Raw genomic sequence first — 23,239 nt, 5'->3', positions numbered from 1 at the left:
GTCAGTGTCCGGGCTAATTGTTCTATGTTCACTGTCTAGCCTCAACAGTGGAGTGAGAGATAGAGATTCTCTGGCCCGTATCATAACCCAGGAGATGGATAGAAGAATACCTGGTGCTTTAGGATTAAGGCATAGGTACCACTACATACTGGTCTGTGTTTTGTCGCAATTGCTGAGGTTAGGCTGTTGTTATTGCAAGCTGATCCTAGATCTGTTTCTAGGGGCAATTTCACCCTTAAAATCACCCTCTCATAGTTAGACCACCCCCTTGTGGTTGGATCTTTGAACTACACACACCTGGAAGAGGCTATTGTTCTAGTACTCGTGGTCTTGTTCTACATTGAGTTATGCTCTATGACCATAGATAGATAGCATGTTGCTGGTTTAATGAAGCGATATTCATATGATGCGTTGAGAAACCACAGCAAGTAAATGATTACTTGCGGTGTATCTGATGATTCCGACTTTTTTAAGACTAGATGGGAAGAGATGCTTATAAGATAAATGTCTAGTTGAAATTCTAAACTATACTGAACAAAAATATGAAAGGTACGTGCAACAATTTCAAAGATTTTACTCAGCTACAGTTCATATAATGAAATCAGAACTGAAATAAATAAATTAGGCCCTAATCTATGGATTTCACATGACAGGGCAGGGGTGCAGCGATGGGAGCCAGACCCAGCCAATCGTAATGAGTTTTTCCTCACAAAAGGGCTTTATTACAGATAGAAATACCTCCCAGCACCCCCCCATCCCCCCTCAGAGGATCCCGTAGGTGAAGAAGCCGGATGTGGAAGTCCTGGGCTGGCGTGGCTACATGTGGTCTGTAGTCTCTAAAACGGTGTTGGAGGCAGCTTATGGTAAAGACATTTACATTAAAATCTCTGGCATCAGCTCTGGTGGACATCATTCCAGTCAGCATACCAATTGCGTGCTCCCTCAAAACTTGAGACATCTGTGGCATTGTGTTGTGTGACAAAACCTCACATTTTAAAGTGGCATTGTATTGTTCCCAGCACAAGGTGCACCTGTGTAATGATCATGCTGTTTAATCAGCTTCTTGATATGCCACACCTGTAAGGGGGATCAATTATCTTGGTAAAGGAGACATTTTCAGCAACAGGGATGTAAAATAAGCTTTTTGTGTTCATGGACAATTTCTGGGATTTTATATTCCAACTCATGAAACATGGAACCAACACTTTACATGTTGCGTTTCTATTTTTGTTCAGTGTAGTTATCACATTGTGTTTAACATGAATTACACTGTATATATCAGGAATTCTGACTGGAATTATCACAGTAGGGAGACAGAGGAAGAGAAATTGAAGCATAAGGAGAGAGTAATTCATTATCTTTTCAAAGATTGAAAGGGTGGAGATCATAAAGGGACATATCACAGACACACACAAACACACACATAGATTGAGAGAATCCCTATGGCTGGTAGGGCAAGCTGTAATGCTTTCCCTACCATGGGCCAAGTGGGGCCTCACTCTCCACTGAATTTCTCTCAGACAGCAGGACTGCTGTCATGAGACAAGGTAGAGTATAGCCCACAAACTCAGGGGTGAGTCACCCCTGAGTTTGAAGCCCCACTTGGCCCATGACTGACAGCAGTCCTGCTGTCTGAGAGAGAAATTCAGTGGAGAGTGAGGCCTTTCCCACCACCGTGTGTGTGAGGTATGCCTCTCGTATGAGTGTGTGAGTAAGTGAGTGAGGCCTTTCCCACCATTTGCCCCTACCAGAGAAGGGGGAAGAGAGAGAGAGAGAGAGTCTACACAGCAAGACCGGACTAAGATAACATGACTGGTGAACAGGTCAGGGTTCCATAGCCACAAGCAGAACAGCAGAAACTGAATCAGTAGCACAACCAGGTGGACTGTGGACGGGGACAGTCAGGCCACGTAGTCCTGAGGCATGGTCCTAGGGCTCAGGTCCTCCAGGAGAGAGAGAGATGGGAGAATTAGAGGGAACATACCTAATATCACACAGGAAACCAGATAATACAGGAGAATTCCACAAGGTTTGACAGACTAACCCTAGCCCCCCGGCGCATAGACTATTGCAGCATAGATCCTGGAGACTGAGACATAGGGGGGGGGGGCACTGTGTCCCAGTCCAAAATTACCCTCGGACAGGGCCAACCAGGCAGGATATGACCCCACCCACTTTGCTAAAGCACAGCCCCCACACCACCAAAGGGATTTCAACAGACCACTAACTTACTACCCTGAGAAAAGGTAGAGTATAGCCCACAAAGATCTCCCCCACCGCACAAGCCCGAGGACAGAAAGGATGGGAGAGCGAGAGCAAGCCAGTGACTCAGCCCCCGTAATAGGGTCAGAGATTGAGAATCCCAGAGGAGAGTGGGGAGCAGGCCAGGAAGAGACAGCAAGGGTGGTTCGTCGATCAAGGACATTGAGGTTCACCTTTGCACCCCTGGGCCAGACTACACTCAATCATAGAACCTATTGAAGATATGAGTCTTTAGTAAAGACTAAAAGGTTGAGACAGAGTCTTCGTCTCTCACATGGATCGGCAGACCATTCCATACAAATGTAGCTCTATTAGGAGAAAGCACTGCCTCCAGCTGTTTGCTTAGAAATTCTAGGAACAATAAAAAGGCTTGTGTCTTGTGACCGTAGTGTACGTGCAGGTATGTACGGCAGGACTAAATCGTCAAGATAGGTAGGAGCAAGTCCATGTAATGCTTTTTATGTTATCAGTAAAACTTTGGAAGTCAGCCCTAGCCTTAACGGGAAGCAAGTGTAGAGGTTAGCACTGGAGTAATATGAATAAATGTTTTAGTCAAGATTCTAGCAGTTGTATTTAGCACTAGCTGAAGTTTATTTAGTGCCTTATCCGGATAGACGAAGTGAAAAAATGATGGATTAGCTTTTCTTCTGAATTTTGGGACAAAAAGTTTCACATTATTGCAATGTTACGAAGATGGAAAAAGACTGCTCTTGATATATTTTGTATGTGTTCGTCAAAAGCTAGATCAGGGTCCAAAGTAACTCGGAGGTCCTTCACAGTTTTATTTGAGACAACTGTACTGAGCAACCTTTGAGATTCATTGTCAGATCCGATGGCAGATCTCTTTTTCCTTCTTGGGACCTAGAACTAGCATCTCTGTTTTGTCTGAGTTTAAAAGTAAAACATTTGCTGTCATCCACTTCATTATGTCTGAAACACACACTTCCAGGGTAGGCAATTTTGGGGCTTCACCATGTTTCATCGAAATGTACAACTGTGTGTCGCCTGCATAGCAGTGAAAGTTGACATTGTGTTTCCAAATGATATCCCCAAGAGGTAGCATATAAAGTGAAAACAATAGTGGTCCTAGAATGGAACTTTGAGGAACACGGAAACTTACCACTGATTTGTCATAGGACAAACTATCCACAGAGACGAAATTATCTCTTTCCAACAGATAAGAACTAATCCAGGCAAGAACTTGTCCGTGTATACCAATTACGATTTCCAATCTCTCCAAAAGAATGTGGTGATCGATGGTGTCAAAAGCAGCACTAAGGTCTAGGAGCACGAGGACAGGCGCAGAACCTTGGTCTGACGCCATTAAAAGGTCATTTACCACCTTCACAAGTGCGGTCTCAGTACTATGATGTGTTCTAAAACCAGACTGGAGCATTTCGTATACAGTATTTGTCTTCAGGAAGGCAGTGAGTTGCTGAGCAACATCTTTCAAAAACAAATGTTGAGAGGAATGGGAGATTCGATAGAGGCCGATAGTTTTTGTAATTTTCCGTGTCAAGGTTTGACTTTTTCAGGAGAGGTTTTATTACTGCCACTTTTAATGAGTTTGGTACACATCTGGAGGATAGGGAGACGTTTATTATGTTCAACATAGGAGGGCCAAGCACAGGAAGCTCTTTCAATAGTTTAGTTGGACTAAGTCCAGTAGACAGCTTCAGGTCTTGGGTATTTTCTGGAAGCTTGCTTCAGGTCTTGGGTATTTTCTGTATACCAGGGAGCTAGTTTCTTGTGACCGATTTTTTTTGTTTTTAGCAGTGAAACTGCATTTAGGGTATTACGCAAGGTTAAGTTTAGATCCTCAGTTATGTGGTTAACTGATTCTTGTACTCTGACATCCTTTGGTAGGGGGAGGGACTCCTTTGGTAGGAAGGGCATTTAGGAATCTTTGGTTTGTTCAAGAATTTATAGCGTGGCTTTTGATAATCCTTGGTTGATGTCTAAGTAAATTATTTGTTGTGATTGTAAACATAATAAGATGGTGGTCCGATAGTCCAGGATTATGATTAAACATTTAGATCCACAGTATTTATTCCACAGGACAAAACTATGCATATGTCCCGAGACATGTAAAAACTCAATGAGTCAATGATGACTCCAAAAGATTATCTGTGTGAATATAGAAGTCACCAAAATGTTTTATATTATCTGCCATGACTACGAGGTCCGATAGGAACTAAAGGAACTCAGTGAGGAGTGCTGTATACGGCCCAGGAGGCCTGTAAACAGTATCAATAAAAAGTGTAGAGGCAACTCTCTTCCTCTCTTGAGCCAAGTGGTCAGAAAAAGAGTAAGCAGACCCCTCTCTGTGGGCATAGTCACACCTGACCCCTCTCTCCTACCTCCTCTCCCCTCTCCTCTTTAATCCTCTTCCGTGGTGTTAGAGCCATTACAAGTGGCAGACACAATGAGTTAATTGAGATGAAGTGATCTGTGGTCTGCTCTCTGTGTGCTATGGATCTCCGAAAAGAGTCACAATAGAAGACCTCGGATGGAGGGTGTGTGTGTGTGTCTCTCTCTTGGGTGGCTAAAACCGTCCTTATTGTTTCTGAAGGACTATGTGTTTCCAATGGCAGGCCGTGCAACATTTCCTTTCATCTGAAACCCTTTTCACTAGGTCTAGATGGTCATAATGAAATCACACAAACCTGAGTTCGGCTGTAATTTCATTCGAAATAAAAAATAGCCTGGGTGTTATTTCTTCCTTGTAAAGGATGCAGTGTTGAATTTATCACCCAAGGACACACTTTCCAAACATGTACTGTACCTGTATTATTAAGATGGATAAGGAATGGATAGTGTGTTGCTCTCTTGGCTGGCTAAAAATCCTTTGGCTTCCTTCATGCTGTGTTTTGCCCTAGTTCAAAGACCAGAGCTTGTGTCTTTTGACAGGGAAAGACAGAGCCATCCGAACTGGACACAGGCTTTGGTCCAGGATATAAAACTCTTCCAAAAACCTTCTTCCCACCAAGGTTTTTAAGAGAAAATAAACCTGGAATGACTATCACACTGTAAACACTACATTTCCGTTACAAATTTGAGGTATTTCTAATGTAGCATTCTCACCACAAGTAATTGTTTGCACATTGGTTCTTGCTTTTTTACACGCATGTAAAACAAGGAATTTCCTCCTCGAGGACCTGTGGGCCCCCAACTCCCTATTTAAATAGCTTTAATTGGGTCTGAAACTATCCATGACTCAGATGAGATTATGCATAATGCATTATAATGTGGTTATGCATGGTCAAACTAAATATCAGCCATTTCGAGTCATTTGAAATTGTTCTACATGTGTTCTAGTAATAATTCCTAGCACTTGTGCTGTACTAGAAAGTGAGCCTGTGTGTCATCCAGTCAAAGGGTTAAGAAGAACCAATGAAGAGGGGAGATTTAACCAATCAAATCAAATTGTATTAGTCACATGCTTCATGAACAACATGTGCAGACTAACAGTGAAATGCTTACTTACAGGCCCTTCCCAACAATGCAGAGAGAAAGAAAATAGAGAAATAATAGAAAAGTTAAAGTACAAGTAATAATAAATACACAACAAGCAACAATAACTTGGCTATATGCATGGTGATCCAGTACTGAGTCAGTGTGCAGGAGTACTAGGCAATTGAGGTAGATACACTATATATATAAAAACAAGTATGTGGACAACCCATTAAATTAGTGGCTTTGGCTATTTCAACCACACCTGTTGTTGACAGATATATATAATCGAGCACGCAGCCATGCAATCTCCATAGACAAACATTGGCAGTAGGCCTTACTGAAGAGCTCAGTGACTTTAAATGTGGCGCCGTCATAGGATGCCACCTGTCCAAACAAGCCAGTTTGTCAAATTTCTGCCCTGCAAATTTCTGCCCCAGTCAAGTGCTGTTATTGTGAAGTGGAAAAGTCTAGGAGCAACAGTGGCTCAGCTGTGAAGTGGTAGGCCACACAAGCTCACAGAATGGGACCACAGAGTGCTGAAGTGCGTAGCGAGTAAAAATAGTCTGTCCTCAGTTTAACACTCACTACCGAGTTCCAAACGGCCTCTGGAAGCAATGTCAGCACAAGAACTGTTCGCCAGGAGCTTCATGATATTGGTTTCCATGGCCGAGCAGCCGCAAACAAGCCTAAGATCACCATGCGCAATGCCAAGCGTCGGTTGGAGTGGTGTAAAGCTCACCCCGTTGGAGTCTGGAGCTGTGGAAACGTGTTAGTTCAAAACGGGTCCATGCAAATTGTCCAGCTATGTATTAATTTAACTATTTAACAAACTATATAGCAGCCTCATGGCTTGGGGTATAAGGTTTTCAGGGTTCTGTTGGTTTCAGACTTGCCGTGTGGTAGCAGAGAGAGTCTATGACTTGGGTGGCTGGAGTCTTTGACAGATTTTAGGGACTTCCTCTGACACTTCCTGGTATAGAGTTCTGAGATGGCAGGGAGCTCAGCCCCAGTGATATACTGGGCCGTACATATTACACTCTGTAGTACAGTACCCGCAAAACACTAGTCTCAACGTAGACAGTGAAGAGGCGACTCCGGGATGCTGGCCTTCTAGGCAGAGTTCCTCTGTCCAGTGACTGTATTCTTTTGCCCATCTTAATCTTTTATTTTTATTGGCCAGTCTGAGATATGTATTTTTCTTTGCAACTGTGCCTAGAAGTACAGCATCCCGGAGTCGCCTCTTCACTGTTGACGTTGAGACTGGTGTTTTGCGGGTGCTATTTAATGAAGCTGCCAGATGAGGACTAGTGAGGCATCTGTTTCTCAAACTAGACACTCTAATGTACTTGTCCTCTTGCACAGTTGTGCACCGGGGCCTCCCACTCATCCTTCTATTCTGCTTAGAGCCAGTTTGCCCTGTTCTGTGATGGGAGTAGTACACAGCGTTGTACCAGATCTTCAGTTTCTTGGCATTTTCTCACATGGAATAGCCTTCATTTCTCAGAACAAGAATAGACTGACGAGTTTGAGAAGAACGTTTTTTTTTTCTGGCCATTTTGAGCCTGTAATCGAACCCACAAATGCTGATGCTCCAGATACTCAAATAGTCTAAAGAAGGTCAGTTGTATTTCTTCTTTAATCAGAACAACAGTTTTCAGCTGTGCTAACATAATTGCAAAGGGATTTTCTAATGATCAATTAGCCTTTTAAAATTATAAACTTGGATTAGCTAACACAATGTGCCATTGGAACACAGGAGTGATGGTTGATGATAATGGGCCTCTGTACGCCAATGTAAATATTCCATTAAAAATCAGCCGTTTCCAGCTACAATAGTCATTTACAACATTAACGATGTCTACATTGTATTTCTGATCAAATTGATGTTATTTTAATGGACAAAAAAGTGATTTTCTTTCAAAAACAAGAACATTTCTAAGTGACCCCAAACTTTTGAACGGTAGTGTCGGTGTTCCTCTTGGTGTAGATGTGGTAGATTTGAGCCGACCAGCCTTTCAAAGCATTTCATGGCAACAGATGTGAGTGCTACAGGGCAATAGTCATTTAGACAGGTTACTTTGGCTTTCTTGGGCACAGGGACTTTGTTTGTCTGCTTGAAACATGTAGGTATTACAGCCTGGGTCAACGAGAGGTTAAAACCATGCATGGTGCTTTCATGCATGGTTCAGTGTTGCTTGGTTCAGTGTGAGGATAGAAGACATTTAGCTCATCTGGTAGGCTTGCGTCACTGTGCAGCTCAATTCTGGGTTTCCCTTTGTAATCCATGATAGTTTGCAAGCCCTGCCACATCCAACGAACGTCAGAGCTAGCGTAATAGGATCGATCTTAGTATTGTATTGACACTTTGCCTGTTTGATGGCTTGTCGGAGGTCATAGCGGGATTTCTTATAAGTGCCGGGATTAGTGTCCCGCATCTTGAAAGCGGCAGCTCTAGCCTTCTGGTTGGGATATGTGCTTACGGTCAATGTGGGGAAGACGTCATCGATGCACTTATTAATGAAGCCGGTGACTGATGTGGTAAATTCCTCAAAGCCATTGGATTAATCCACAAACATATTCCAGTTTGTGCTAGCGAAACAGTCCTGTAGGTTAGCCTCTGCTTCATCAGACCAGTTCTGTGTGTGGAGTAAAGGTGATCTAGAGTTTGGTTGCCTCTAGTTGCACAGGTGACATGCTGGTAGAATTCCCTGCATTAAAGTCACTGGCCACTAGGAGACCCACCTCTGAATGAACATTTTCTTGTTTGCTTATGGCCCTATACAGCTCGTTGAGTGCCACCATCGGTTTGTGGTAGTAAATAGACAGCTGGTCCGCTGTTGCTCAGTTGGTAGAGCCTGGTGCTTATAATGCCAGGATAGTGTGTTTGATTCCCAGGACCACCTGTATGTGAAAATGCATGACTGTAAGTCACTTTGGATAAAAGTGTCTGCTAAATGGAATATATTGCTATTATAAAAACTCTCTTGGTAAATAGTATGGTCTACAGTTTATCATAAGGTGATCTCAAGCAGAACCTTGAGACTTTAATATTAGAGATTGTGTACCAAAGAGACACTCACCACCTCCCTTGAGCATACCCGAGGCTGCCGTTCTGTCCTGCCAATGCATTGACAAAACAGATACATGTATGTTATCCATGTCCTTGTTCAGCCACCACTCTGAAAAACAGTATATTACAGCTCTTCAGGTCCCGTTGATAGAATAGTCTCGAATGGAGTTTGTTCACCAGTGATAGTACATTTGCCAATAGAACAGAGGGTAGAGAAGGATTATGTACTCACCGACATAGTTGGCCTCTCTAATGCCATCTCTCCCTTTTCCGAGTCTCTGAGATTAGGGCCTGGTCCGGGGTGAGCAGTATGTCCTGTGCCACAGACTATCTGAAGTAGAAATCCTAATCCAAATCAAGGTTAATGGTCGCTGTTCTGATGTCCAGAAGCTCTTTTCCGTCATAGGAAATGATGGAGGAAACTTTATGTACAAAAAAACACATAGAAAATAGCATAATTGGTCAGGAGTCCGTAAAACAGCAGCTATCCATTGCAGCTCCATTCTTCACAGCCATCCACTAGCAGCACGGTGTCAGCAGGCATGTCACAGTGTCATGATAGCGTGAGGGCAGTGTGCTGTGTGCCTACAGTCAGCTGATCACATGAGCCAAGCCTGACTTGGAACAGCAAGCCAGAAGGTGTATAATTGGCCCACAAACACATGCTGTAGTCAAAAACTACTTAGAGACAGCCACTGTTGTTCCATCCATTATCTTATCAGATTCACGATGAGATTCTTCCAAGGAATAGTAGCTACATCTGTCAAATGTAATCTAGCAAACCTAATCTTAATCTCTAAATTGACGTTTTTATTTCTCTAGTGTACGTGTGCTAGTTTATGTGACCAACAGATGGCGGTGTATCCACACTGTTCCAGTTTCTGGTTGAACAGCCAGTGACACAGAGATTGGAGTTGCTTTGTTTTCATGATGGAGCTTAGATGAGTGGCTAAGTATGTCGTCTGGGGTGCTGTTGTCATGGCAGTTTAGCAGTCAGCCAGCCAGCCAATCAGACTCCAACATGAGATGCTCTTCTCTCACAAACCATAGCAGCTGCTGCTGCCGCAGGGATCATTGGCCCATTTTATTTATTTATTTATTTAACCTTTATTTAACCAGGTAGGCCAGCTGAGAACAAGTTCTCATTTACAACTGCGACCTGGCCAAGATAAAGCAAAGCAGTGTGACAAAAACAACAACAGAGTTACACATAAACAAACATACAGTCAATAACACAATAGAAAAGTACAGTGCCTTGCGAAAGTATTCGGCCCCCTTGAACTTTGCGACCTTTTGCCTCATTTCAGGCTTCAAACATAAAGATATAAAACTGTATTTTTTTGTGAAGAATCAACAACAAGTGGGACATAATCATGAAGTGGAACAACATTTATTGGATATTTCAAACTTTTTTAACAAATCAAAAACTGAAAAATTGGGCGTGCAAAATTATTCAGCCCCTTTACTTTCAGTGCAGCAAACTCTCTCCAGAAGTTCAGTGAGGATCTCTGAATGATCCAATGTTGACCTAAATGACTAATGATGATAAATACAATCCACCTGTGTGTAATCAAGTCTCTGTATAAATGCACCTGCACTGTGATAGTCTCAGAGGTCCGTTAAAAGCGCAGAGAGCATCATGAAGAACAAGGAACACACCAGGCAGGTCCGAGATACTGTTGTGAAGAAGTTTAAAGCCGGATTTGGATACAAAAAGATTTTCCACGCTTTTAACATCCCAAGGAGCACTGTGCAAGCGATAATATTGAAATGGAAGGAGTATCAGACCACTGCAAATCTACCAAGACCTGGCCGTCCCTCTAAACTTTCAGCTCATACAAGGAGAAGACTGATCAGAGATGCAGCCAAGAGGCCCATGGCTCTGGATGAACTGCAGAGATCTACAGCTGAGGTGGGAGACTCTGTCCATAGGACAACAATCAGTCGTATATTGCACAAATCTGGCCTTAATGGAAGAGTGGCAAGAAGAAAGCCATTTCTTAAAGATATCCATAAAAAGTGTTGTTTAAAGTTTGCCACAAGCCACAAGGGAGACACACCAAACATGTGGAAGAAGGTGCTCTGGTCAGATGAAACCAAAATTGAACTTTTTGGCAACAATGCAAAACGTTATGTTTGGCGTAAAAGCAACACAGCTGAACACACCATTCCCACTGTCAAACATGGTGGTGGCAGCATCATGGTTTGGGCCTGCTTTTCTTCAGCAGGGACAGGGAAGATGGTTAAAATTGATGGGAAGATGGATGGAGCCAAATACAGGACCATTCTGGAAGAAAACCTGATGGAGTCTGCAAAAGACCTGAGACTGGGACGGAGATTTGTCTTCCAACAAGACAATGATCCAAAACATAAAGCAAAATCTACAATGGAATGGTTCAAAAATTAACATATCCAGGTGTTAGAATGGCCAAGTCAAAGTCCAGACCTGAATCCAATCGAGAATCTGTGGAAAGAACTGAAAACTGCTGTTCACAAATGCTCTCCATCCAACCTCACTGAGCTCGAGCTGTTTTGCACGGAGGAATGGGAAAAAATTTCAGTCTCTCAATGTGCAAAACTGATAGAGACATACCCCAAGCGACTTACAGCTGTAATCGCAGCAAAAGGTGGCGCTACAAAGTATTAACTTAAGGGGGCTGAATAATTTTGCACGCCCAATTTTTCAGTTTTTGATTTGTTAAAAAAGTTTGAAATATCAAATAAATGTCGTTCCACTTCATGATTGTGTCCCACTTGTTGTTGATTCTTCACAAAAAAATACAGTTTTATATCTTTATGTTTGAAGCCTGAAATGTGGCAAAAGGTCGCAAAGTTCAAGGGGGCCGAATACTTTCGCAAGGCACTGTATATGCACAGTGTGTGCAAATGTAGAAGAGTAGGGAGGTAAGGCAACAAATAGGCAATGGAGGCGAAATAATTACAATTCAGCATTAATACTGGAGAGACAGATGTGCAGATGATGATGTACATGTAGAGATACTGGGGTGCAAAGGAGCAAAAAAATACATAATATGGGGATGAGGTAGTTGGGTGGGCTGTTTACAGATGGAATATGTACAGATGCAATGATCAGTAAGCTGCTCTGATATCAGATGCTTAAAGTTAGAGGGGGATATGAGACTCCAGCTTCAGTGATTTTTGCAATTCGTTCCAGTCATTGGCAGCAGAGAACTGGAAGGAAAGGCGGCCAAAGGAAGTATTGGCTTTGGGAATGACCAGTGAAATATACCTACTGGAGCGCATGCTACGGGTGGGTGTTGCTATGGTGACCAGTGAGCTGAGATAAGGCGGGGATTTACCTAGCATAGACTTATAGATGACCTGGAGCCAGTGGGTTTAGCAACGAATATGTAGTGAGGGCCAGCCAACAAGAGCATACAGGTCCTAGTGATGGGTAGTATATGGGGCTTTGGTGATAAAACTAATGGCACTGTGATAGACTACATCCAGTTTGCTGAGTAGAGTGTTGGAGGCTATTTTGTAAATTACATCACCGAAGTCAAGGATCGGTAGGGTAGTCAGTTTTACGCGGGTATGTTTGGCAGCATGAGTGAAGGAGGCTTTGTTGCGAAATAGGAAGCCGATTCTAGATTTAATTTTGGATTGGAGATGCTTAATATGAGTCTGGAAGGAGAATTTACAGTCTAACCAGACACCTAGGTATTTGTAGTTGTCCACATATTCTAAGTCAGAACCGTCCAGAGTAGTGATGCTAGTCGGGCGATTGGGTGCGGGCAGCAATTGGTTGAAGAGCATACACTTAGTTTTACTTAGTTTACTTACATTTAAACGCCTCGGAAGGAGTGTTGTATGGCGTTGAAGCTCGTTTGGAGGTTTGTTAGCACAGTGTCCAAAGAGGGGCCAGATGTATACAGAATAGTGTCGTCTGTGTAGAGGTGGCTCAGAGAATCACCAGCAGCAAGAGCGAGATCATTGATATATTCAGAGAAAAGAGTCGGCCCGAGAATTGAACCCTGTGGCACCCCCATAGAGACTGCCAGAGGTCCGGACAACAGGTCCTCCGATTTGACACACTGAACTCTGTCTGAGAAGTAGTTGGTGAGTCATTTGAGAAGCCAAGGCTATTGAGTCTGCCAATAAGAATGTGATGATCGACAGAGTAGAAAGCCTTGGGCAGGTCGATGAAGATGGCTGCACAGTACTGTCTTTTATCGATGGTGGTTATGATATCGTTTCACTATGATTACCGTTTCACTCTAGAGAAGAGAGGAGAGGACATTATGTAGTTCCTCTTTTTGAGAACCACTGTTTCTTCATTTTCACCTCTTGGTGCTGCTGATGATTCAAGAAGCAATGAGGGAATTCAGCTTATCGACAATAGTCGATAGTCTAATATCACTGACCTTTTTGGGTGGTGTAATATTGGGTTAAATGGGGTGAATTTATATAATTTGCGTGAACTGCAGCACACCATATAGTACTATGAACCTGTCTGCATGAAATAGATGTTTATCCTCAGTTGATTTTTATCTTTGGTCAGTCTCAACTATATCCCGCTTTTTTATAGCAATCAAAGCAAGACAGTAATAAGTGGACCACTTCTGTGTGTCTGCTCTTGCTATAGTGACTCAGGACTAGACTGTATGTAGAAACCGTGTTTTCCACTCCCCTTCAAACACAAAGCTGCAGCAGCAGGGATTACAGGAGGGGTTTGTGTGTTTATTTTCCTTGGGGATCCTCCTCCAGTCTAAACCCAGTCCAAACAGAAGGTCCTACATGACGCAGCAGACAGAGAATGCATCCCAAATGGTACCGATATAGTGCACTCATTTTGACCAGGACCCATCCTATTCCCTATGTGGTGCTATTGCCATTATATTCCCTATATTTACGGTTGCACTAAAACACTCAATCATCTCGTACGTGTCCCAAATAGCACTCTATACCCTACATGGGGCCTATGGGCCTTGGTCAAAAGTAATGCACTATAAAGGGATTTGGGAAGCAGTCTGTATCTCCTCCTCTAGGACCCCTAGCCTGACCTCCCCTGGGCAGAGTCAGTCAGTACTATCAGCTCCTTGATCTGGGTATTTTCCCATAAAAAGTTAGGATTATGATTCCTCCACTCGTCAGTTTGAGGTGTGGTGTGTTTGGTTCATATATGCCTCCTGTGTGGGGCTTGAGTGAATCCAGCGTCCCTGTCTTTCAGTTTATAAAAGATGAGGTAGGAACATGGGGAGTGTGTTTCTGGAGAAGACATAAGTAGGAGGACATGAAGAAGATGTCAGAAATCTCATAAGATGTCATGTTTGGAAATGCCTTGTCAAACATGTTTAGAACCAAGGCATTTCTCAGGCCAGAAAACATAACCCTGTTGTCCCAGTAACTGTCTGATAGTTGACAAAATAGTGGGATTAATGTTCAAATATTGTATTTTTAGAACACAACGCCAAGAATTTCATATTTGAAGAAGAACAGAGACCAGAGGAACAGAGAATGAAGGATTTTTTACATGGCCATTTTACATGGCCAGGTTTGGACTATAGCTGTCCTGAGGTCCCCCCGAAGTACTCAGGATTCTACCCCACTAAACACCTCTTATTCTCGAAAAAAAATCCAGCTCCTGATCTGCTGAATATGAATACAGACCCCACGTCCCTTGTCCTTCGCAGCCAGCAAAACTCTATATGAGGCAAAGCTACCCTACCCACGCGTCTAGCTGCCTGCCAGGCATAAGTCACCAGAAAGTTGTCTTTCATATTCATTTTCAGTGAGATCAGCTCTGTGGCCACACTGATTGGCCCCCACAGTGAACTCAGAGCACATACACGCGTGCATGTGTGCGTGTGCGTGTGCGTGTGTGTGTGTGTGTGTGTGTGTGCGCGGCCATGTGTGTGCGCGTGTTTGTGGTGTGTGTGTCTTAGCCGAGCTGATGTGTGTGGAATTCTGAGAGCTCTCATTCATTCACACAGACAGGGAAACACAGGAAGAGGGTTGGTCCACACGCCCAAATAAGGTCACAATGTGTGACTGATCTGTTTCCTACTTCTTCTTGTGTGCTGAAGAGTATAATGTGGTTTTAGCTGTAGGCAATATACTCAATCATCTCTGTTTGCCTCCCAAAGGGCACCCTATTCCCTTTATAGTGCACTATATAGGGACTAGGGTGCCATTTGAAATGCAGCCTCTTCTGTCTTCTCACGTCAAAGAACAGCAGGAGCTTTTAAGACATACAACTGTTGAGAACAAGCAGTTAGTCAGCCATGAATATAAACTTCACTTAGTCAGCCTAGGATAATAGATATAAACTTCCATGACGCTAATAGAACAGCTCTTCATAAACATATGTTTTCTGTTAACTAGCTAATGGTGACACTGTTCGACGACATGATCGGTATTCTAATGGGAAACTTTGAAAATGTAATTGGGGTTTTATAATCTCATCATAGTCTGGAGTGTTCAGGGTTTGATGAAGGGATCAATAGACATGTGTAACGGATGTGAAACGGCTAGCTTAGTTAGCGTGGGCGCTAAATAGCGTTTCAATCAGTGACGTCACTTGCTCTGAGACCTTGAAGTAGTAGTTCCCCTTGCCCTGCAAGGGCCGCGGCGTTTGTGGAGCGATGGGTAACGATGCTTCAAGGGTGACTGTTGATGTGTGCAGAAAGTCCCTGGTTCGCGCCCGGGTAAGGGCGAGGGGACGGTCTAAAATTATACTGTTACATTGATGCTGTTGACCCGGATTACTGGTTGCTGCGGAAAAAGGAGGAAGGTCAAAAGGGGGGTGAGTGTAACGGATGTGAAACGGCTAGCTTAGTTAGCGTGGGCGCTAAATAGCGTTTCAATCAGTGACGTCACTTGCTCTGAGACCTTGAAGTAGTAGTTCCCCTTGCTCTGCAAGGGCCGCGGCGTTTGTGGAGCGATGGGTAACGATGCTTCAAGGGTGACTGTTGATGTGTGCAGAAGGTCCCTGGTTCGCGCCCGGGTATGGGCGAGGGGACGGTCTAAAATTATACTGTTACATTGATGCTGTTGACCCGGATTACTGGTTGCTGCGGGAAAAAAAAAAAAAGGAGGAAGGTCAAAAGGGGGGTGAGTGTAACGGATGTGAAACGGCTAGCTTAGTTAGCGTGGGCGCTAAATAGCGTTTCAATCAGTGACGTCACTTGCTCTGAGACCTTGAAGTAGTAGTTCCCCTTGCTCTGCAAGGGCTCCGGCTTTTGTGGAGCGATGGGTAACGATGCTTCGAGGGTGACTGTTGATGTGTGCAGAAGGTCCCTAGTTCGCGCCCGGGTATGGGCGAGGGGACGGTCTAAATTTGTACTGTTACATTGATGCTGTTGACCCGGATTACTGGTTGCTGCGGAAAAAGGAGGAAGGTCAAAAGGGGGGTGAGTGTAACGGATGTGAAACGGCTAGCTTAGTTAGCGTGGGCGCTAAATAGCGTTTCAATCAGTGACGTCACTTGCTCTGAGACCTTGAAGTAGTAGTTCCCCTTGCTCTGCAAGGGCCGCGGCTTTTGTGAAGCGATGGGTAACGATGCTTCGAGGGTGACTGTTGATGTGTGCAGAAGGTCCCTAGTTCGCGCCCGGCTATGGGCGAGGGACGGTCTAAATTTGTACTGTTACACATGGATGACTCACTGGGTGAATCACTGAATGTGTAGAAAACGCCAGAACAGAACACAAGATTGATTTGTTCTGACTGAAGGCTATAACATTGAGTATTTAAGGAAAGAGTTGTCAAGTAGAGAATGTAACATGATGTCTAGCAGGCTCTCGGTTTAAATTCCATTGGAGCATCCTTCAGGTTGATAGCGCTGGCGACTCTGAGGACAGATTTCACAATAAATCCTCTTTCTCCCCTGCACTGTTTCTACCAACATGATCTCACAAGAGAACTAGCACTCTTGAATACTTGAGAGTGACCAACTGAGCACACACTGGTTGAATCAAAATCAAACTTTGTCACATGCGCCGAATACAAGTGTAGACCTTACTGTGTACAAAACTCATTTGCACCTCCTTTGGCCGCCTTTCCTTCCAGTACTCTGCTGCCTGTGACTGGAACGAATTGCAAAAATCTGAGACTTTTATTTCCCTCACCAACTTTAAACATCTGCTATCTGAGCAGCTAACCGAGCAGCTAGCCCACCCAATTTACCTACCTCATCCCCATACTGTTTTTATTGATTTACTTTTCTGCTCTTTTGCACACCAGTATCTCTACTTGCACATGATCATCTGATAATTTATCACTCCAGTGTTAATCTGCTAAATTGTAATTATTCGCTCCTATGGCCTATTTATTGCCTACCTCCTCATGCCTTTTGCACACAATGTATATAGACTATTTTTTTCCTACTGTGTTATTGACTTGTTTATTGTTTACTCCATGTGTAACTCTGTGTTGTTGTCTGTTCACACTGCTATGCTTTATCTTGGCCAGGTCGCAGTTGTAAATGAGAACTTGTTCTCAACTAGCCTACCTGGTTAAATAAAGGTGAAATAAAATAAATAAAATAAAACTGTGAAATGCTTACTTACATGCCCTTAACCAATGCAGTTCAAAAAGAGTTAAGAAAATATTGACCAAATAATTAAAAATAATTAAAATAACTAACACAATAACGAGGCTATATACAGGGGGTACCGGTGCGAGTCAGTGTGCGGGGTACAGATTAGCTCAAGTAATTTGCACATGCAGTTAGGGGTGAAGTGACTATGCATAGATAATAAACAGCAAGCAGCAGCAGTGTACAAAACAAATGGGGTGGGGGGGGGGGGGGTCAATGTAATAGTCCAGTGGCCATTTGATTAATTGTTCAGCAGTCTTATGGCTTGGGGATAGAAGCTGTTAAGGAGCTTTTTGGTTCTAGACTTGACGGTAGCAGAGAAAACAGTCTATGACTTGGGTGACTGGAGTCTCTGACAATTTTATGGACTTTCCTCTGACACAGCATATTACATAGGTCCTGGATGGCAGGAAGCTTGGCCCCAGTGATGTACTGGGCCATGCGCACTACCCTCTGTAGTGCCTTACGGTCAGATGCCAAGCAGTTGCCATACCAGCTCTTGATGGTGCAGCTGTAGAACTTTTTGAAGATCTGGGGACCAATGCAAAATCTTTTCAGTCTAATGAGGGGGAAAAGGTTTTGTTGTGTCCTCTTCACTACTGTCTTGGTGTGTTTGAACCATGATAGTTTGTTGGTGATGTGGACACCAAGGAACTTGATGCTCTCAACCTGCTCCACTACAGCCCCATCAATGAGAATGCGGGACTTAGTGATGAGCTTCGTGGGCACTATGGTGTTGAACGCTGAGCGGTAGTCAATGAACAGCATTCTCACGTAGGTGTTCCTTTTGTCCAGGTGGGAAAAGGGCCGTGTAGAGTGCGATTGAGAATGCGTCATCTGTGGATCTTTTGGGGCGGTATGCGAATTGGAGTGGGTCTAGGGTATCCGGGAATGTGCTGTTGATGTGAGCCATGACCAGTAATCCAGAACAGCTAGTGCTCTCGTGCATGCTTCAGTGTTGCTTGCCTCGAAGCGAGCATAACATTTATTTAGATAAGCTCGCGTCACTGGGCAGCTCACGTCTGGGTTTCCCTTTGTCGTCCGTAATAGTTTTTAAGCCCTGCCACATCCTTCGAGCGTCAGAGCCAGTGTAGTAGGATTCAATCTTAATCCTGTATTAATGCTTTGCTTGTTTGATGGTTCGTCTGACGGCATAGTGGAATTTCTTATAAGCGTCCGGATTAGTGTCCCACTCCTTGAAAGTGGCAGCTCTAGCCTTTAGCTCAGTGCGGATGTTGCCTGTAATCCATGGCTTCTGGTTGGGGTATGTACGTATGGTCACTGTGGAGATGATGTCGTCGATGCACTTATTGATATAGCCGATGACTGAGGTGGTATACTTCTCAATGCCATTGGATGAATCCCTGAACATAATCTAGTCTGTGCTAGCAAAACAGTCCTGTAGTGTAGCATCCGCGTCATCTGACCACTTCCGTATTGAGCGAGTCACTGTTACTTCTTGCTTTAGTTTTTGCTTGTACTGTAAGCAGGAATCTGGAGGATAGAACATTATGTACAAAATAATTAACAAAGTAAGTTAAACAAAAAAATGAACAAAATAGCACATATTGGTCAGGAGCATCTAAAAAGTCAGCCATCCTCTTCGACGCCATCTTATCAAACAATGTTTGACTCCAAGTAATATCAATGAAATGATGTTGAACCAACGTGGAATAGACATCGATTTGACCTCTGTGCCCAGTGGGAATCTTGACTGTCCATTCTCACATTGTATCTCATAATCCCTATTAAAATGAGAAGTTTACCCAAAGTCCAGAAACTCCCAAATGGTTCCATACACTGAAACTAGTTCAGTGGAGTTTGCCCTCTACTTCTCGCTCTCTCCCTGTAGTGCTGTACTAAAACAGATGCAGAAACGGGTCATGTAGCTCGTGACGTTGCTGGATGCAGGCCTTGCTCTGATCCGTTGCCGGTGAGTTCATGATTCAGAAATCTGCAGCATGTGGACAAATGTGTTGTTTTACTGAAAGTGTACGGCCAAATTAGCTATTTTATGTCAAAAGTACTATCAGCTTTGAGTCAGCAAATGTGTACTTTTCCACCTTAAAATAATGATATAAAATAATCACAAATGTTTATGTAATCGACTGCCACAGCAGTGGAGATGCTACATAGAAACTGCACCTTAAGTCCTTATTGACAGATGAAAAGATTTTCTGGCGGAGAAGTGAAGACAACGTTACACATTAGTTATACAAAGTAGACAACATACAAAAAATTATGTCTGATGACTGAAACTCGCGAGTGATGAAGAAAACTACTGGAGGGGCGCCAGTAGTGGTGTCATTGAACCGTATTTATTTGCGTTTCAGAAGGCCGCTGCCACTCTAGCCTGCGAAGCCACAGCAGTAGCTCGACCACAGCCCCAACCCATCCTTAGGATCAACACAGACTGGTGGTGCAAATGTGGAAATTGAGCTCCGAATTCAAATATGTGACTAAAATTCTTACAGAAATGGAGGAACATAATGATGGTGAGGAGCAGTTTGTTTGCTTTTGTGACCACGGGGATATTGCTAGCCACAAACTCTGGTGTCCTTGAAACATTTTTCAGTATTACAAAAACAAATTGGAGACGCACCTCTGTTCCGGTTGGGCCAAATGGACAGTTATCTAACGAGTACGTAGCTAAACTTTACTTTACTGAATGATCGCTTATCATAAACCTCAATGAATGGGGCCGTTATTGGGTTTTATGTTTTCACATTAGCCCAAAACACTCTATAACCTATGTTGAATTATCACAATGCTTTTTGGGATAGTCTATTCTGCAATGTAAGGTAACACGATGTCTACTACTCAACCCCCCCTGTCATAAATACATGTGATAACCTATATATATATATGAACATACATATGACAACCTGTAAAGCACCTAGGCCTATATGTGTACATAATGTGATGTAATGGTAATAACACAATAAGAACAACTGTTACTTTAATTTCTTACCTTTTTTGTGGAATTTTTCTTACAAGCTCTTAACCAACAATGCAGTTGTAAGTAAGCCTTTCACTGCAAGGTCACCTGTTGTATTCAGCGCATGTGACAAAGAACATTTGATTTGATTTGAGAATCAGGCTAGGCTACATACAGTTGAAGTCAGAAGTTTACATACACTTAGGTTGGAGTCATTAAAACTCGTTTTTCAAACGCTCTACAAATTTATTTTTAACAAACTATTGTTTCGGCAAGTCAGTTAGGATATCTACTTTGTGGATGACACAAGTAATTTTTCCAACAATTGTTTATAGACAGATTATTTCACTTAGTCCAGTGGGTCAGAAGTTTACATACACTAAATTGACTGTGCCTTTAAACAGCTGGCAAAATGTGAAAAAATTATGTCATGGCTTCAGAAGCTTCTGATTGACTCAAATGATGTCAATTAGCCTATTGGAGGTGTACCTGTGGTTGTATTTCAAGGCCTACCTTCAAACTCAGTGCATCTTTGCTTGACATCATGGGAAAATCAAAAGAAATTAGCCAAGACCTCAGAAAAAAATTGTAGACCTCTACAAGTCTGGTTCATCCTTGGGAGCAATTTCCAAACGCCTGAAGTTACCATGTTCATCTGTACAAACAATAGTACACAAGTACATACACCATGGTACCACGCAGCTGCCATACTGCTCAGGAAGGAGACGCGTTCTGTCTCCTAGAGATGAACGTACTTTGGTGCGAAAAGTGCAAATCAATCCCAGAACAGCAAAGGACCTTGTGAAGATGCTGGAGGAAACAGGTACAAAAGTATCTATATCCACAGTAAAACGAGTCCTACATCGACATGACCTGAAAGGCCGCTCAGCAAGGAAGAAGTCACTGCTCCAAAAGACCATAAAGAAGACAGACTACGGTTTGCAACTGCACATGGGGACAAAGATTGTACTTTCTGGAGAAATGTCCTCTGGTCTGATGAAACAAAAATAAAACTGTTTGGCCATAATGACCATCGTTATGTTTGGAGGAAAAAGGGGGAGGCTTGCAAGCCAAAGAACACCATCCCAACCGTGAAGCACGGGGTAGCAGCATCATGTTGTGGGGGTGCTTTGCTGCAGGAGGGACTGGTGCACTTCAATAAATAGATGGTATCATGAGGATGGAAAATGATGTTGCTATATTGAAACAACATCTCAAGACATCAGTCTAGAAGTTAAAGCTTGGTCACAAATGGTTATTCCAAATGGACAACGACCCCAAGCATACTTCCAAAGTTGTGGCAAAATGGCAAAGTCAAGGTATTGGAGTGGAAATCACAAAGCCCTGACCTCAATCCCATAGACAATTTGTGGGCAGAACTGAAAATGCATGTGTGAGCAAGGGGGCCTGCAAACCTGACTCAGATACATCAGCTCTGTCAGGAGGAATTGGCCAAAATTCACCCAACTTATTGTGGGGAGCTTGTGGAAGGCTACCTGAAATGATTGACCCAAGTTAAACAATTCAGAGGCAATGCTACCAAATACTAATTGAGTGTATGTACACTTCTGACCCACTGGGAATGTGATGAAAGAAATAAAAGCTGAAATAAATCATTCTCTCTATTATCTCTATTATTCTGATATTTCACATTCCTAAAATAAAGTGCTGATCCTATCTGACCTAAGACAGGGTATTTTTTACTAGGGTTAAATGTCAGGAATTGTGAAAAACTGAGTTTAAATGTATTTGGCTAAGGTGTATGTAAACCTCCAACTTCAGCTGTACCTCTGTAGACTTGCTTTCTCTTCTCAAACGCGCCTTTGCATTTTGGCCAGATCCAGTCCATGGAAATAGAGTAGCAACAGCTGTATCTTTTAGTATTCTTCAGTTTCAAATGCATCGTCACTGAAGTACTTGCTACACACACGCTGTGATGTAAGTTTGGCTGCAGGAGTATTTATGTAACAATGTACGCTGAGAGTCTGGAAGCAAGTTTGGGGTGTGAATACATTTAATTAATAAATTAAAAAAACAAGAACCACGAACAGACACCGACATGAACAGGAACAATGACGACTGGGGAAGAAACCAAATGGAGTGACATATAAAGGGCAGGTAATCAAGGAGGATGTTGGAGTCCAGGTGAGTGTCATTATGTGCTTATCGCTGGTTACAGGTGTACGCCCTAATGAGCAGCCTGGTGACCTAGAGGCCAGAGAGGGAGCACACGAGACAATTTACATTATATTAACTATTTTGAATTGCTACTAACCATCTTCTGTATCTCTCCCTATCTTTTAGAGGAAAAAAGTGAAATTTTGTGCCTTCTTCCCTTGATTCCTTGTGTAAAATTCAGATGAACACCAGCTTTTTTCCCCCACCTTTATTTAACCAGGTAGGCTAGTTGAGAACAAGTTCTCATTTGCAACTGCGACCTGGCCAAGATAAAGCATAGCAGTGTGAACAGACAACACAAAGTTACACATGGAGTAAGTAAACAATTAACAAGTCAATAACACAGTAGAAAAAAAAAGAAAAAAAAAGGGGAGTCTATATACATTGTGTGCAAAAGGAATGAAGAGGTAGGCGAATAATTACAATATTGCAGGTTAATAACACTGGAGTGATAAATGATCAGATGGTCATGTACAGGTAGAGATATTGGTGTGCAAAAGAGCAGAAAAGTAAATAAATAAAAACAGTATGGGGATGAGGTAGGTAAAAATGGGTGGGCTATTTACCGATAGACTATGTACAGCTGCAGCGATCGGTTAACTGCTCAGATAGCAGATGTTTGAAGTTGGTGAGGGAGATAAAAGTCTCCAACTTCAGCGATTTTTGCAATTCGTTCCAGTCACAGGCAGCAGAGAACTGGAACGAAAGGCGGCCGAATGAGGTGTTGGCTTTAGGGATGATCAGTGAGATACACCTGCTGGAGCACGTGCTACGGGTG

The sequence above is a fragment of the Oncorhynchus mykiss genome, chromosome 22 (genome assembly GCF_013265735.2).
Source record: "Oncorhynchus mykiss isolate Arlee chromosome 22, USDA_OmykA_1.1, whole genome shotgun sequence".
Lineage (NCBI taxonomy): Eukaryota > Metazoa > Chordata > Actinopteri > Salmoniformes > Salmonidae > Oncorhynchus > Oncorhynchus mykiss.
This window is presented reverse-complemented; position numbering follows the sequence as displayed.